General features: G+C 48.8%; 1 pseudogene; it reads left to right on the forward strand.

The window, feature by feature from the left end:
• Positions 1–15,835: 15,835 nt before the first annotated feature.
• LOC139263682 (U2 spliceosomal RNA) lies at positions 15,836–16,014 on the forward strand (annotated as a pseudogene).
• Positions 16,015–16,653: the final 639 nt, after the last annotated feature.

Consider the following 16,653-nt stretch of genomic DNA (forward strand, 5'->3'; position numbering starts at 1 on the left):
GGACCTGAAGCGGGTGTTAGACCTCTTATTAGTATGTGCAAAGTGCCTAACACTTGCTTCAGGCTTGGGTACCCAACATGGCAGGCAACGCATTTCTGGTTGGCAGTGTGCATGCATTTCCTGACTGCCATTTTGGGGCCTTAGGGGGATAAATTTAGCCACATACATGGCCCAATTTCACCCCTGTAATCTCCACCTTTCGCAGCAGAACTCTTGTGTCTGGAGAGCCAAGGGAAAAGTGGAAAGAATGTATGGAAAACAGGAGAAGGGTGCAGGAAATGGGTGCAAGAAATATATGCTGTTTCCCTCTCCCAAAATATATATTTTCTCTCCAATATAATGATTCGATCTTAATATTTATGTTCCGTTAGGCATATAATTTCACCACATAATATTGATGGATGCCAGCACTGAAATATGTTCTCAACAGCACATCACAGGTTGGGACTATAAACAGTTTGCTCAGGGATTTGACAGAATGTTTGTACTAACATTAATTAATGGAGCAGATTTTCAATTGGTTCTGCATTTCAAGTCTTTGAACTACAGTTGAGGAGGTGGGATGCAATGAAAAAAATAATTGATAATGAATGATGCCTTGGATGATGAAGGAGTCAATTTACTTCTATAACTGCACAGTTAAACATATTAATTATAAGCTTGTTAGAGTGAAACCAGAATGTCTCTCAGAATTCAAAACTTAGTCCATCATTTCCCCTTGAGTCTCGGAAAAGGCTTCATCAATTTTCAGTACTAACCCTGGCATGGAGTCCCGATTAACTGGTTGCAAGCAGTTAATTGTTTTTTCCTATTCCCCCCATCTCCCACCTCCTCACCACTCACTGCTCCCCACCAATTCTACCCCACACCACAGAACCTTTTCCAAGAGAATGGATTGGTGTGTGGTTCCAGGACTTTATTAATGCTGCTATATAACAGTTCCATAGGAGCTACACAAGGGTGTTAGATCAAGTTACATCGAGTGTACAGCACAGTAACAAGCCAGTCGGCCCAACAGGTTTATGACGGCCTTTATGCTCCACACTAGCCTCCTCCCACCCTACTTCATCTAACCCTATCAGCATATCCTACTATTCCTTTCTCCCTCGTGTGCTTATCTAGCTTCCCCTTAAAAGGATCGATGCTGTTTGGTCCTCGTGGGAAGTTGACCAATTCTCCAGAGGTGGGACTTCCACCCACCAATGCGTAGCACTACTGACTCCACTGTATTTCATGGGGTCAGCTTATTTGCATTGTGATTGATATTGAGGCACTGCAACTACCATATAAAATGGGAATACTGCACTGTGCCATTTGTGGCAGCTGCCTTAAAAACATGCAATGACTGAGAAGAGTAGCAGCAGACTGGGGGACCAGCTGTACTGATAGCTCTAACAGCTTGGATTGCATGTCAGATGTTATGGAGAGATCACTTAGTAACAAATTTCTGTAATTTAAAAAAAATGCCTTCAACTTCAAGGACAGCCAGAGGGAACCAAAAAGGGAAAAATCCACTGCAAGGAGGCTGAAAATAGAGCTCATAACCTCAATGAGTCTGATCTTCGGATAAAAAGAACCACTTACATTTATATAGCGCCTTTCATGACCACAGGACATCTCAAAGCAGTTTACAGCCAATGAAGTATCTTTGGATGTAGTCACTGTTGTACTGTGAGAAATGCGGCAGCCAATTTGCACACAGCAAACTCCCACAATCAGCAATGTGATAATGACCAAATAAACTGTTTTGTGATGTTGATTGAGGGATAAATATTGGCCAGGACACTGGGGATAACTTCCCTGCTCTTCTTCAAAATAGTGCCATGGGATCATTTACGTCCACACTGAGAGCAGACGGGGCCTTGGTTTAACATCTTATCCAAAAGATGGCACCTCTGACAGTGCCGCACTCCCTCAGTACTGCAGTAGAGTGTCAGCCTAGATTTATGAACTCAAGTCTCTGAAAAGTAACTTGAACCCACAACCTTCTGACTCAGAGACGAGATCTTTATAGATGAGTTGCAAATGTGAGAAAGATTACTGGCTTTTCAGGTAAAAGATCTAGAAGGTAGAAGGTGGTGCTCAAATGCATCCTGTGCTATTTCGGTGCCACCTCTCTGAACCGAAGAAGATCAATGCAGGAAAACATTTAATGACCTGATGAGGATATTCAAGGTAAGAAAACTATCACTGTTTTATCTTGAGCACCATGGAAACCAACATACTCACCACCCTCTATTATTAGCTGGAGCATAAGTCGTCTTTCACACTGCACTGTGGTTAAAAGGCTCTCCACGGATGAAATTGGTCTTCGCCAATAACACACAATGAGCTCATAGCAATTGGCACTCTGTTTTACACAGTACCCGACTTTCTTTTCCACTGAAGCCAAAGCAACAGAAAATCAGGTGTGGTGTACCGCTAGCTGAGAGTATGTCAGAATGTATATATTGAGTCTGAATCTGTAGTGATGATTCAGACTTGGCGACAAGGAACACAATTGCAAAATTTGCTGATGACACAAAAGTAGGAGGCTTAGCAGATAGTGACAGGGCTGCAGAAGACTTGAGGAAGATGGACAGTTAACAAAACGGGCAGACAGCTGGCAGAGGCAATATAATGTGGTTAAGTATAAAGTATTAAGTATATACTTTATGGAATAAAAAATATATAATGCGAGTTATACACTTAATGAAAAGACACTGAAGGGTGTTCAAAAACATAATTTCCTGTAAGTGCAAGTGCAGGTAGCTAAAGCGGCCAACTCAAACCGGCCAAAATAGTCCTCGACAATGTGCTAATAAGGGAGCAAGAGGATAGAAATTCCCCAGCGCCTGTTTGGGGGTGGTAACCAACTCGGGGCGGGACTTCCTGCAACCAGCGCGGAAGTCCCGCCCCCGCCATGAAATTGCGGTTACCGCCCCTCACAGGACATGGAGCGCAATGTTGCGTGCTTCACTTCCTGTTGGGGCGGGTTTGGGGGCGGTACTCGGGTGCGTTCACCAGCGCTTCGCGGCTGCTCTGCTCAGCGGCTGACACGTTTCAACGCCCCTCCCCTTCTGTTAAAGGGGAGTGCTCCTGCGCACTCTGCACAGCCTCTGATGGCCTCCACTGGGCCGCGAGGGTGCCATGATGCCGAGGTCACAGCCCGGCACCAATACGGAGTGCTAGGCTGCACGATGATGGCCCGGACCAGGCAACGGAGGAGCAATACGGGTCAATCGGTGAGTTGGCCATACGTTCAAAATGGCGATACCTCCCCTTTAACATCTGCCCCGCGAGCGGATGTCGGCCTGGTTCACGACCCGCGAGGGTGGCGCTAACACCGCTCGCAGCGGCCTCACGAGGCGCAGTCCAATTTCTGCCGCGGGGCGGAAAGTGCTCACCATGTGGCGCTAAGGGGTCGCCGCACACGGTGATGACCTCATCGGCTGATGCGCGGCGGCCCGGGCGCCAGCACCTCCGCTAACTCCCGCGCAATATCACGGGAGCCACTCACGCCCCTCCTTCCCTCCCACCCCCTGGGCGAAATCAGTTTCCCGCCCCATCAACGTTCCCCGGAGCCACTGGCCCGAGGCACAAAACAGGGCAATTTCAGCCCCCTAATGTCTGTTTTGGGACCCAAACCAAAAATTTGCTGACCTGAATGCAGTCGGCATCAGGCCTGCTGCTTTCAGAATTGACAGGTCTACACACGGCCTAGCCATTTGGAAGTCATCACCAAAAAGGTTTCTTTTAAAAACGTGGAGCTGGGAGGAGCAGGATTGCACCTCCTAGCTCCACTATAAAACTGTGGGCTGCTGAGGGTAACTGCTCACCGACTCTCCTGATTGCTTTGCCCCTAATCCAGACTCACCTGAGACCCTCAGCCGATGTCTCATCCAGCCGATTACACCTCTCATCCTGCGACTGCCGAACTACCTCTGGGTTTGCGACTGGCACCCACAGCTTGCCGGCACTATCCAAATGAGGTCAGTGGGTCAATTTGCCGACTTCATTAGGCAAGTGCAGCATTCAATATTAGCATTTGCTGCACTGGGATCCTGCCGGTTCATATGCGATCAAATTTCTAGGCCATAGAGACTCTACTGTGCAGATTTACCAAACTTATGCCAAGGATGAGAAACTAGCTATAAGGAGATGTTTATAATACTTGGATTATTTTCACAGGAGCAGAGTAAATGAAGACAAGATTTAATAGAGGTTTTTTAAATGATCAAGGGCTAGAACGTCCACTTTTTTTGCCTGCTTAACGCCCACTTAATGCCCATTTTACCACTGAAATGGCATATAACACCCAGATATCGCCCATTTTAGCACAAAATGGAAATTGACAGGCTTTTTTAGGAGACTTATCGCCGAGTGTTATTTTCCCAATGGGCTTAACGTTGAGAAAAAATATTACCGCCCGCTTACTTTTTTTTAGGACGGAATCAGCAGGATGGGCGAATTCAATGCCCATAATATCGCCCAGCGTGACTTTCCGCACAGAAATAACGCTGAGATTCAATATTAGCGACTGTTTTTTGTCGTAAAGAGCATTTTTACCCAAACTAGCGGCCATGGAGATCGCCCATCGTCAATTTCACCACCTCGCACACATATCACCCACAATATCGCTCGCGCAAAAAAACACCCACAAAAAGTGAAACTAACCGAGATGAATCACAGTGTTATGGATGTCATGTTGTAGATCACATGTTGCCTCCTTTTAAAGGCTGCTGTGCTTCAGATGTGCTTCAGGTGCTTCGGCGGAGTTCAGATGTACTCTGCAGCTCGTTGGAGTTGATGTGAACATCTCTAAAAACATCTTGACCACACTGTGACCGATTGGAATTGAAGAGGTGTGCTCGTCGGGACATTCCTTGTTTGTGTGCAATCGGTAGCAAACAGAGAGCTGCTGCAATAGGGCCTGTCCTTTCTCACCCTCTCTTGGTGACCAAATACATGCAGCAGAATCGACATCGCCGAAGGAACGCTGCAATGCATTATGTGCTCAATGTACGAAGTGACAGACAGATGAGGAGGACCAAACATTACAGTCCCCGCAAGTATAAGGAGAAGCATTCTTACCTCGACTTGCCCGACACCACTTTCCTTCGGAGACTGCGCTTCCACAAAAAGGTTATCATTGAGGTATGCCAGCAGATAAGAACTGCACTGTCTGTCGAAGTCAAAGTCACCGCGGCACTGTCGTTCTATGCCTCGGGTTCTTTTCAGGCCACAGCTGGTGACATTTGCAGACTTTCTCAGCATGCCACAGCATGCATTAGACAGGTCACTGAAGCCCTGTACGCACACAGGAGGGTGTGGATCAGCTTCCCTATGACCAGGGACGCACAGAGTGAGAGGGCTCTAGGTTTCTCCAGAATTGCAAACTTCCCCAAGGTGCAGGGAGCAATAGACTGTACACACATCGCGAAGCTGGCACCTTTTCAGGATGCTGAGGTTTTCAGGAACTGCAAGGGATTCCACTCCCTGAATGTCCAGCTGGTTGTCGACCACCAGCAAATTATACTGGCAGTGAATGCTCAATTTCCAGGCAGCATCCATGATGCGCATATCCTGTGTGACTACTATATCTGACTTTTTTAACAATGAGCCACAAGGTCAATGCTCGATGCTTGGGGACAAAGGATATGGCCTCACCGCCTGGCTGATGACGCCCCTGCGTGACACCCACACTGAGGCCGAGAGGCGATACAATGAGAGCCATAGAGCAACTCGCATTATCGTGGAGAAAACCATTGGATTGTTGAAGCAGCGCTTCAGATGCCTGGACCACTCAGGAGGCGAGCTCCAATACCACACTGAGCAGGTAGCTCAATTCGTGGTGGTGTGCTCCATGCTGCACAACTTGGCTATCAGGAATGGACAAGAATTGCCTGATGAGTCTGACAGTCCGCCTCACCAGAGAGAGGAAGAGGAGGACGAGGAGGCGGATGCTGACATCGGGCCAGACAATCAGGCTGATGCTGAAGCCGTGCCCCTGCCCTCCTGTAGACCACATGAAATGACTCATGATGGCATGATAGTTGCAAGAGCCTTACATCAGGAGCACATCAATGATTGCTTTGCCTGAAAGAACGTTGATATTATTTCCAAGGCTGATGCACTGCTGGGTGTGCAGGTCATACATCAATGGTGGGCATCACCTTGGTGACAGTTAAAGTTTACATTGATTGAGGTTAAATTATACCCTTTGATGTTAAGGAATCACCAGCATGTAATGGTGCAGCTATCTGAGCCAAGGTGCTGCAAGGTTTTGTTAAATAAAAAACATTTAAACCGAACATTAGTCTGAAATCATCAGTATTTCTGTAAAAACCAACCCTTTCCTCCTCACCCCCTTCTCCTCCCCACCGCTATCTCTTCCCCTTCTCCTCCTGACTCCAAGCCGTCTGGCTGAGGAGCTCCTCAGGCGATGCTTCATTGGTGGGGGGGGGGGGGGGGGAGGGGTGACGGCCGAAGGGCTGCTTGGATGGATACGGGAGAGGACGGTCCCGAAGTGGGCGCGTGCTCCGAGCCATAAGCAAGATGTTGATGCTGGCTATTATATGTGGTTGGCAATGGGGGTGCGTCACCTTGGGTGCTGATCCAGGACCACTGTGAGCCCTCTGCCACCAGTGTTCCTGGCTACCAGCTCCAGGGTCTCCTCTATCCCTTCCATTTTATATTTTATTTGTTGGACAAAAACTCGGTGCCAACTATGTTCTTGGTGCTTAGTAGGCTTTTTGCTGCTGTTGAATCTCCGTCGTACCTCCCACAACAGCCAAACAAGCACACACCACAGCCACACACGCTTTCAGTGCCTCTGAGCTCCCTCTCTCTCTGTCTCCTCTTCTACGCATGTCATGATGACCCTTGACCTCCAGATTCGTGGGAATCGAGCATTGCCATGCCGTTGCTAAGAGTGGCCACACTTTAAGGCAGAAGGTCAGAAAAATTTAACGTTACCGCCCACTTGATATCGCTCGCGGTAACGCCCATTTTCAAAAATGTAAAATAGGTGTTTTGAGAATGGGCGAGAAGAAAATTATTACAAAGATAGTGAGGAAATAGATTCAGATAAAAATTCTTTACACTGAAGATCTTTGGAGCATCAAATGCCAAGCCGCAGGGATTTTGATTTAATCGTTGAAGCAAAAATCATTGCACCTTTTAAGAAAAAAGGCTTTCATCTGCACTGTAAACTTCTATGGCTCAACAAGTAAATCACTTCAAAATACATTATTTTTCACTCTTCAGTAACATGAAAATAGTGAATGGATCTTTTGCATCTTTTACAATATTGGTAAAACCTATCCATATTTGGCAGTAATACAAAAGCAAAATACTGCGATTGCTGGAATCTGGAATATTTGGCAGAGCTGGAGTCAACCATTTCTACTCTTAAAAATGCAGTTTGTTTATTATAGGAGTTCCACGAACTGGACTCACAATATATGGGGCGAGAACCGCCACTTTTTTTGCATGCTTAATGCCCACTTAACGCCCATTTTACCGCTGAAATAACGTATAATGCTCATATATTGCCCATTTTAGCACAAATTGGAAACTGGCTGGTATTTTTCGGAAACTTATCAGCGAGCGTTACTGTTGTGTATTGCTCTGATACATTAAATGTATGATAAGTACAATGGTGCACAACAGAGGGCGCTATCAGGTTTGCGGAGTATACGTGCAATACCTGCCACGTTAAAGGCCACCTTCAGTGTATGTGTAAAAGAAATAAGACTCACTGTAAAGTCCTGTCCCTGCAGTACAGACTCACACGAGACACATGCTGAAGTCAAGGTCACTCAGGACCTGCACCTTTATTTCACAGCTTTCGAATGCCACACTTGCCTGAGACCTGTCTTTATATACCTGTGTGCAACAGGTATGCAGTGTCTCCTGCAAGTGCACCCCTGGTGGTAAGGTATGCATGTGGTTACAGGTCATATCTAGTTACAGTCATGTATAGCATGGTAAGATACAGTTATGTACAGTAGTGTGAGATACATGACATCACCCTCCCCCAAGGTCTTATTGTCTTTATAGATTCAGTCTCTCAGGTGATCTACGCTCTCACGTGGAGCGTCTTAGTTGTGGTTCAGTTGTTTGCCTTGGTGCCTGTTTTTCTTCCGGTGTGATTGCTGGTATTTCGCCTGGGCTGTATGTTTCATTCAGTATAATTGTTGGTATCTCGCCTGGGCTGTCTGTTGAGATTGCCCTTTCCTCAGGTTGTTCCCTCTGTCTGTCCACCAGGTGTGGTCTGAGTTCCACATTGTAGTCTGCCTCTGATTCTGCAGTGTTGTTGGTGAATCTACTTTTTGCTTGGTCTACATGCCTCCGGCAGGTTTGGCCATTGTCCATTTGTACCACTAGTAGCCTGTTTCCTTCCTTGCTTGTCACTGTCCCTGCAAGCCATTTGGGACCCCTGCCATAGTTTAGCACAAACACTTTGTCCCCTATCTCATTCCACCTCCCCCTCGAATTTCGGTCATGGTACTCAGTTAGCTTACAGCGCTTTGCCTCAACGATTTCATGCATGTCTGGGAGGATTAACGAGAGCCTTGTCTTTAAGGTCCGTTTCATCAATAGTTGCACGGGGGGAACCCCAGTCAATGAATGCGGACGAGATCTGTATGCCAGTAGCAGTCGCGACAGGCGGCCCTGCAGCGTGGGACCTTGGATTTTAAGCATGCCTTGTTTAATGATTTGCACTGCTCACTCCACCTGGCCATTGGAGGCCGGCTTGAACGGTGCTGTCTTGACGTGATTTATGCCGTGGTCAACTATAAAATCTTGGAATTCTGCGCTGGTGAAGCACGGACCATTGTCACTGACCAATATGTCAGGGATCCCGTGCGTTGCAAACATGGTTCCAAGACTCTCCACAGTGGTGGAGGTGGTGCTTGAGTTTAAAATGGTGCATTCGATCCACTTTGAAAATGCATCGACGGATACGAGGAACATTTTGCCCATGAATGGGCCCGCATAGTCTACGTGCACCCGCGACCACGGTTTGGTGCTCCTGGTGGAGCTCCCGGACAAATGCCTCTCTGCCTCGCAGAGGCATAACTACTCGGCTGCCCCACATTCGGCAGTCTGCCTGTAGTTATAGTTCATGCATGCGCCTATGGAAAGGTTTGATCTCCTCGGGGCAGGCATCGCGAGCCTCTGCCCAGTCACCAGTTAATACACATCTTTTGACTAAGGATAACGTGGGGTCGCTGGCCATCCAGGCTCAGATTTGGTGAGCTGTCATGGACGAACCTGTGGACTCAAAGGCATTGATTGCCATGGCTATCTCACAGTCCTGTTCGTCAGACCCTTCTGTGGTCGCCAGGGGTAGCCTGCTAAGCGCGTCGGCACAGTTGTCTGTGCCTGGTCTGTGCCTTATTGTGTAGTCGTAAGATGCCAGCATGAGTGCCCACCGTTGAATGCGCGCCGAGGCATTGGTATTTATTACCTTGCTCTCGGATAGCAGGGACGTGAGGGGCTTGTGGTCAGTTTCTAACGCGAACTTGGCCCTGAAAAGGTATTGGTGCATCTTTTTGACACTGTATACGCACGCGAGCGCCTCTTTCTCCACCATACCGTACCCGCGCTCCACCCGCGAAAGTGACCTGGAGGCATAAGCAATGGGTTGTAATTTACCCGCACCATTGACATGCTGTAAAACGCACCCGACCCCGTACGCTGACGCATCACATGTAAGAACTAGCTTTTTACCTGAATCAAAAAAAGCCAAAACACTGTTGGAACATAGAAGGTTGCGTGCCTTATTGAAGGCGCATTCCTGGACGTCCCCCCAAAACCAATCGCACCCCTTCCTGAGTAGCACGTGGAGAGGCTCCAGCAGCGTGCTTAAGTTCTGCATAAAGTTCCCAAAGTAATTGAGTAGCCCGAGAAAGGCGCGCAGTTCCAAGACATTCTGGGGCCTGGGTGCCAGGCGAATTGCTTCAGTTTTGGATTCTGTAGGGCGGATTCCATCAGCGGCAGTCCTTCTGCCCAAAAATTCAACCTCGGGCGTGAGAAACAGACACTTGGATTTCTTAACTCTTAGGCCTACCCAATCCAACCGCTATGGTACTTCCTCCAGATTGCGGAGATGGGAGTCGGTGTCCCTGCCCATGATAAGTATGTCATCTTGAAACACAACCATCCCCGGGATAGACTTGAGCAGATTCTCCATGTTGCGCTGGAATATAGCAGCTGCCGACCTGATGCCGAATGGGCATCGATTGTACATGAAAAGGCCTCGATGTGTGTTGATGGTGGTGAGTAGCTTAGATTCTTCGGTCAGTTCTTGCGTCATATATGCAAATGTGAGATCTAGTTTCGAGAAAAGTTTTCCTCCAGCCAATGTGGCAAATAGGTCCTCCACTCTGCGCAGCGGGTACTGGTCCTGTAGGGAGACTCTGTTTATGGTAGATTTGTAGTCCCCACAGATTCGTACGGATCCATCAGGCTTCATGACTGGGATGATGGGACTTGCCCAGTCGCTAAATTCCACGGGTGAGATAATGCCTTCCCGCAGAAGCCTGTCCAGTTCATGTTCAATCTTTTCCCTCATCACATAGGGCACAGCTCTAGCCTTGTGATGGACCGGTCTAGCATCCTGTGTGATGTAGATTTTAACTTTAGCCCCTTTGAAGGTGCCCACACCTGGCTGAAAGAGATGTTCAAATCGACTTAGAACTGTTGAGCAGGAGGTCCATCCCTTTGACGACATGGCGTGAACATCATCCCATTTCCAATTTAGTTTTGCCAGCCAGCTTCCCCCCAGCAGTGCTGGGAGATCTCCGGGGACAATCCACAGGGGAAGTCGGTTCACTGTCCCTTTGTGTGTGATTGAGAGCATGGCGCTGCCAAGGACTGGGACGATTTCTTTGGTATAGGTCCTTAGTTTGGTGTCAACCCTTGTGAGTTTTGGTCTGTTGCTTTTGTGCGGCCTCAGCTGTTCAAATTGTTGAGCACTCATGAGAGATTGACTAGCTCCCGTATCCAGTTCCATGTTGACGGGTATCCCGTTGAGTAGGACCCTCATCATTATTGGAGGAGTCTTGTTGTTAGAACAGTGGCCATTGATCATGTTGACTCGCTGTACCTCGGTGTCCCGGGCACTGTTCCAACCGTCTTCTGGTCCGCTTTCTGACCCTTCCGATTCGTATACCAGCCGAGCTGCTGTTTTTCTGCACATGCGGGCCAGATGCCCGGTATAGTTGCAGTTTCTGAAAATGGCATGCTGAAATCGACACCCCCTTGATGAGTGCCTTCCCCCACATCTCCAGCACAGACCGCTTCCATTGTTTCAGAAGGATGAGCTGCGTCTGGCTGATCTCTCTTGAGCTTCTCTCAGTCTGTAGTTGATTGCTCGCATTGTGGGTTGATGAGGTGTGAAAGGCCGTTCATGTGGCCCTTGATGGCTTCTGATGCCACTGCCTGCTGTTGAAGGCCTGCTCTCCTGCCTTTTTCTGTGTGTGGGGGTAGCGGCTTGTTTCACGCTGTGAACCCCTTGTTCCGATGTTTCGTTAGTTGTCGTACCCGCAGTATAGATCAACCTCGTTTCTTCTTCTCCTGCCAAGAATGTCTGTGCAACCAGTGCTGCTGCCTCTAGGGTCAAGTTCTTGGTCTCTATGAGCTTTCGGAATATGCCTGAATGGCTTATTCCTTCAATAAAAAAGTCTCTCAGTACTTCTCTCCTTAGTTCATCGGAGAACTCACATAAACTAGCCAGTCTCCGAAGTTCCGCCACAAAGTCGGGTATGCTCTGGCCCACACAGTGTCTGTAGTTGTAGAACCTGTGTCTGGCCATGTGTAGGCTGCTTGCTGGCTTCAGGTGGTCTCTTACCAGTGTGCTCAACTCTTCAAACAACTTGCTTGCTGGTTTCTCGGGTGCCAGCAGGTCCTTCATTAAGGCGTATGTTTTTGAGCCACAGCTGGTCAAGAGATGGGCTCTTCTCTTGTTTGCCTTATCGTCGCCTAACCAGTCTTTGGTTACAAAGCTTTGCTGGAGCCTTTCTATAAAGTCCTCCCAATTATCTCCAGCATTGTATTTTTTATCTGAGCCGTTGGTCGCCATTCTGTGGATTCTGTGATCCCGTAACTCGTCACCACTGTAAAGTCCTGTCCCTGCAGTACAGACTCACACGAGGCACATACTGAAGTCAAGGTCACTGAGGACCTACACCTTTATTTCACAGCTCTCGAATGCCACACTTGCCTGAGACCTGTCTTTATATACCTGTGTGGAACAGGTATGCAGTGTCTCCTGCAAGTGCACCCTTGGTGGTAAGGTATGCATGTGGTTACAGATCATATCTAGTTACAGTCATGTATAGCATGGTAAGATACAGTTATGTACAGTAGTTTGAGATACATGAGTGGCTGAGGAGATGGGGGATGATCCACTGTTCAGTGAGGAGCAGGTAGAAGAAGATGAGGGGTTGGGACTGTATACATGCACCGACGATTCGCCCCCAGTGATAATGGAAGTAAAAATTGACGGAGTGGATACAGGATCAGGTCCATCGTTGATGAGTCAGAGAACTTTTGATAAACTGTAGGGTAACCCGGCCGCACGACCCAAGCTGGTCCCGGTCACAGCAAAGCTGCGTACCTACACCAAGGAACTGATACCTGTTCTCGGCAGAGTGGATGTGCAAGTATCTCACGGGGGCGAGACGCACGGTTTACCTTTATGGGTCATTGCAGGTGATGGGCCGACGCTCCTCGGCAGAAGATGGATGGGAAAGGTCCGTGGGAGCTGGGAAGATTTCTTCACTCCTCCACAGAATGCTGCTCCCCGGGTCTCCAAAGAGCAGCGCCAACCAAGCTGGAGCTGCAGCAGCAGCCCAGAACTCCTGGCCCCAAGCAATCCTGCAGCCTCAGCATCCACTCAAAGTCACAGGTGCGGGCCCATTGCTGGGGTGCGGGCCGGCGGGGCGCTGCGGGCGAGAAGCGGGAGGCTCATCGATGGCCTGCGGATCTGGGGGACCCACGCAGCAGAGCAGTCGGGCGGCGGCAGCGGCCGTGATGGTAGCAGCCATGGAGGCCGTAGGAGAGGCGGCCACGGCGGCCGTAGGAGGGGCGGCCACGGCGGGAGCGGAGGCTGCGGCGACGGCGGGCGCGGCAGCAAGCAAACCGGCCCTGCCGCTGATGTTCTTGCTCCTCTTTCTGGTTAGTCAGGTGGCAGCAGCTGCTGGACAAATGGAGAGAACTTTGTGTTATGGACCTGGAACTAATCGATTCTGGCATCGGGTGCCTGAAACCTCCGAAAAACACTGCAAACTTCCCTTTCCCTCCTCCCTTGTTTCTTCCTCTCCTTTCTAGGCCAGCAGAACACCTAAGATGGCGGCGCCTTACGGAAGCCTCGTGGGAGCCACAAGCTGACGTCTTAAAAGGGAAACACTCCCGGGAGTCTTAAAAGGGCCTCACACCACTGCGGTCGCCACATAAAGACTTTTGGACTTTTGTAAGGCTAGAGTGAGTCTAAGTGTGCTATGTGAATGTAGGATGATGGATTTATGACAAGAAATAATATTTTAATACTGAATGGTCACTGTGTTTAAATTCAGGGACGTGGATCCGTGACCAACATTACCAATGGGCTAATGCGTCTTTCGATTCAGGGGATTCAAGCAACGGCTTTTTGAACTGAGGCGGGGTAGTGATGTTGTGTATTGCTCTGGTATATTAAATGTATGATAAGTACAATGGTGCACCACAGAGGGCGCTGTGGTGGGAGACCTGAAAGTACCTGCACGAGGCAGTATAAAAGGCTGCCCACCACACCTGTGCAGCACTCTGGAGCTGTTCAATAAAGGACCAAGGTCACAGCAGTTAGATCAACACCAGACCGTGTGGAGTCAGTGATTTGAGTGCTACATACACCACAGTTACTTTCCCCATGTGCTTAACGCCGAGAAAAAATATTACCGCTTGTCCACTTTTTTTGGGCAGAATCAGCAAAATGGGCGAATTCAATGCCCATAATATCGTCCAGCGTTACATTCCGCACGCAATTAACTCCGAGATTCAATATCCACTGTTTTTAGTCGTAAATATCATATTTACCTAAACTAGCGGACCATGGAGATCGCCCATTGTCAATTTCACCACCTTGCACACATATCACCCACAATATCGCTCGCACAAAAAAACGCCCATAAAAAGTGGAACTAATCGGAACGAATCACAACGTTATGGATGCCATGTTGTACATCACATGTCGCGTCCTTTAAAAGGCTGTTATGCTTCAACCTCGGCGGAGTTTGGATGTACTCTGCAGGTAGTTGGAGTTGATGTGAACATCTCTAAAACATTTTGACCACACTGTGACTGATTGGAATTGAAGAGGTGTGTTCGTCGGGACATTCCTTGTTTATGAGCAAGAGGTGGAAAACAGAGAGCTACTGCAATGGGGCCTGTCCTTTCTCACCTTCTCTTGGTGACCAAATACATGCAGCAGACTTGGCATCGCCGAAGGAACGCTGCACTCCATTATGTGCCCAATGTACGAAGTAACAGACAGATGAGGAGGACCAGACGTTATATCCACCGCAAGTACAAGGAGAAGCATTCTTACCTCGACTTGGCAGACACCACCTGCCTTCGGAGACTGTACTTCCACAAAGAGGTTACCACTGAGGTATGCCAGCTGATAAGGGCAGATCTGCAGCCTGCCAGCACCATCAGTACTGCACTGTCCATCGAGGTCAAAGTCACCGCAGCACTGATGTTCTACACCTCGGGTTCTTTTCAGGCCACAGCTGGCGACATTTGCGGACTTTCTCAGCATGCCACACATTGCTGCATTAGACAGTTAACTGACGCCCTGTACGCATACAGGAGGGACATGATCAGCTTCCCTATGACCAGGGGGCATAGAGTGAGAAGGCTCTAGGTTTCTCCAGAATTGCAAACTTCCCCAAGGTGCAGGGAGCAATAGACTCTATGCACATCACGATGCAGGCATCTTTTCAGGAACCGCAAGGGATTCCACTCCCAGAATGTCCAACTGGTTGTCGACCACCAGCAAATTACACTGGCAGTGAATGCTCAATTTCCAGGCAGCATCCATGATGCTCACATCCTGCGTGAGAGCACAGTATCTGACTTGATTGACAATGAGCCACAAGGTCAATGCTCGATGCTTGGTGACAAAGGATATGGCCTCGCCACCTGACTGATGAGGACCCTGCGTGACACCCACACCTAGGCCGAGAGGTGATACAATGAGAGCCATGGAGAAAACCATTGGAGTGCTGAAGCAGCGCTTCAGATGCCTGGACCACTCAGGAGGCGAGCTCCAATACCACACTGAGCAGGTAGCTCAATTCGTGGTGGTGTGCTCCATGCTGCACAACTTGGCTATCAGGAAGGGACAAGAATTGCCTGATGAGTCTGACAGTCCACCTCACCAGAGAGAAGAAGAGGAGGACGAGGAGGCGGATGCTGACATTGGGCCAGACAATCAGGCTGATGCTGAAGCCATGCCCCCGCCCCCCTGTAGACTGCATGAAAGGGCTCATGGTGGCATGATAGTTGCAAGAGCCTTACGTCAGGAGCTCATCAATGATCGCTTTGCCTGAAGGAACGTTGGTGTTATTTACAAGGCTGACACACTGCTGGGTGTGCAGGTCATACATCAATGGTGGGCATCACCTTGGTGACAGTTAAAGTTTAAGTTGATTGAAGTTAAGTGTGATTAAACCCTTTGATGTTAAGGAATCACCAGCGTGTAATGGTGCAGCTATCTGAGCCAATGTGCTACAAGGTTTTGTTAAATAAAAAACATTTAAACCGAACATTAGTCTGAAATCAGTCATCAGTATTTCTGTACCTCGATTCTTGGCCTTTTGGCTAAGATCAAGTGTACTATCTGTTCTTATCAGTTTAATATTCCCTATGGGGACATGATATTGAATTGATTTTTGGACAGGGAGCTGGATCAGGGGCTTGCCCCGTCCACTCCATGCACCGACCTGGTATTGCAATATTTCCAGGAATGGTGCAACTTCGCCTCGCGGCCTTTTGGCCTAAGATCAAATATATTGGCGCAAAGTGATCTTTGGCGTTAGAGTTGATCTGGAAAGAAATTGGACATAAAAAAAAAAATTCTATACAAACCAATCCTTTCCCCCACCCCCACCCCGCTTCTCCTCCTCACCTCTACTCCTTCCCCTTACCCTCCTGACTCCAAGCCGCCTGGCCGAGGAGGTCCTCAGGCGATGCTTCATTGAGCGGGGCAGGGGATGAGCGGGGCGGGTGGGCGGTGACGGCCAAAGTGCTGCTTGGACGGATATGGGAGAGGACGGTCCTGAGGTGGGAACGTGCTCCGAGCCAAAAGCAAGATGTTGCTGCTGGCTCTCATGTGTGATTGGCCATAGGGGTGTGTCACCTTGGGGTGCAGTGCGGCTTTCTGGGACCACTGGGAGCCCTCTGCCACCAGTGTTCCTGGCTACCAGCACCAGGACTTCCTCTATCCCTTCCATGTTACTTCTTATTTGTTGGACAAAAACTCGGTGCCAACTCTGTTCTTGGTGCTTAGTAGGCTTTTTGCTGCTGGTGAATCTGTCGTTCCTCCCACAACAGCCAGACAAGCACACACCACAGCCACACACGCTTTCAGTGTCTCTGAGCTCCCTCTCTGTGTGTCTC

Source organism: Pristiophorus japonicus, chromosome 4, assembly GCF_044704955.1.
Source record: "Pristiophorus japonicus isolate sPriJap1 chromosome 4, sPriJap1.hap1, whole genome shotgun sequence".
Lineage (NCBI taxonomy): Eukaryota > Metazoa > Chordata > Chondrichthyes > Pristiophoridae > Pristiophorus > Pristiophorus japonicus.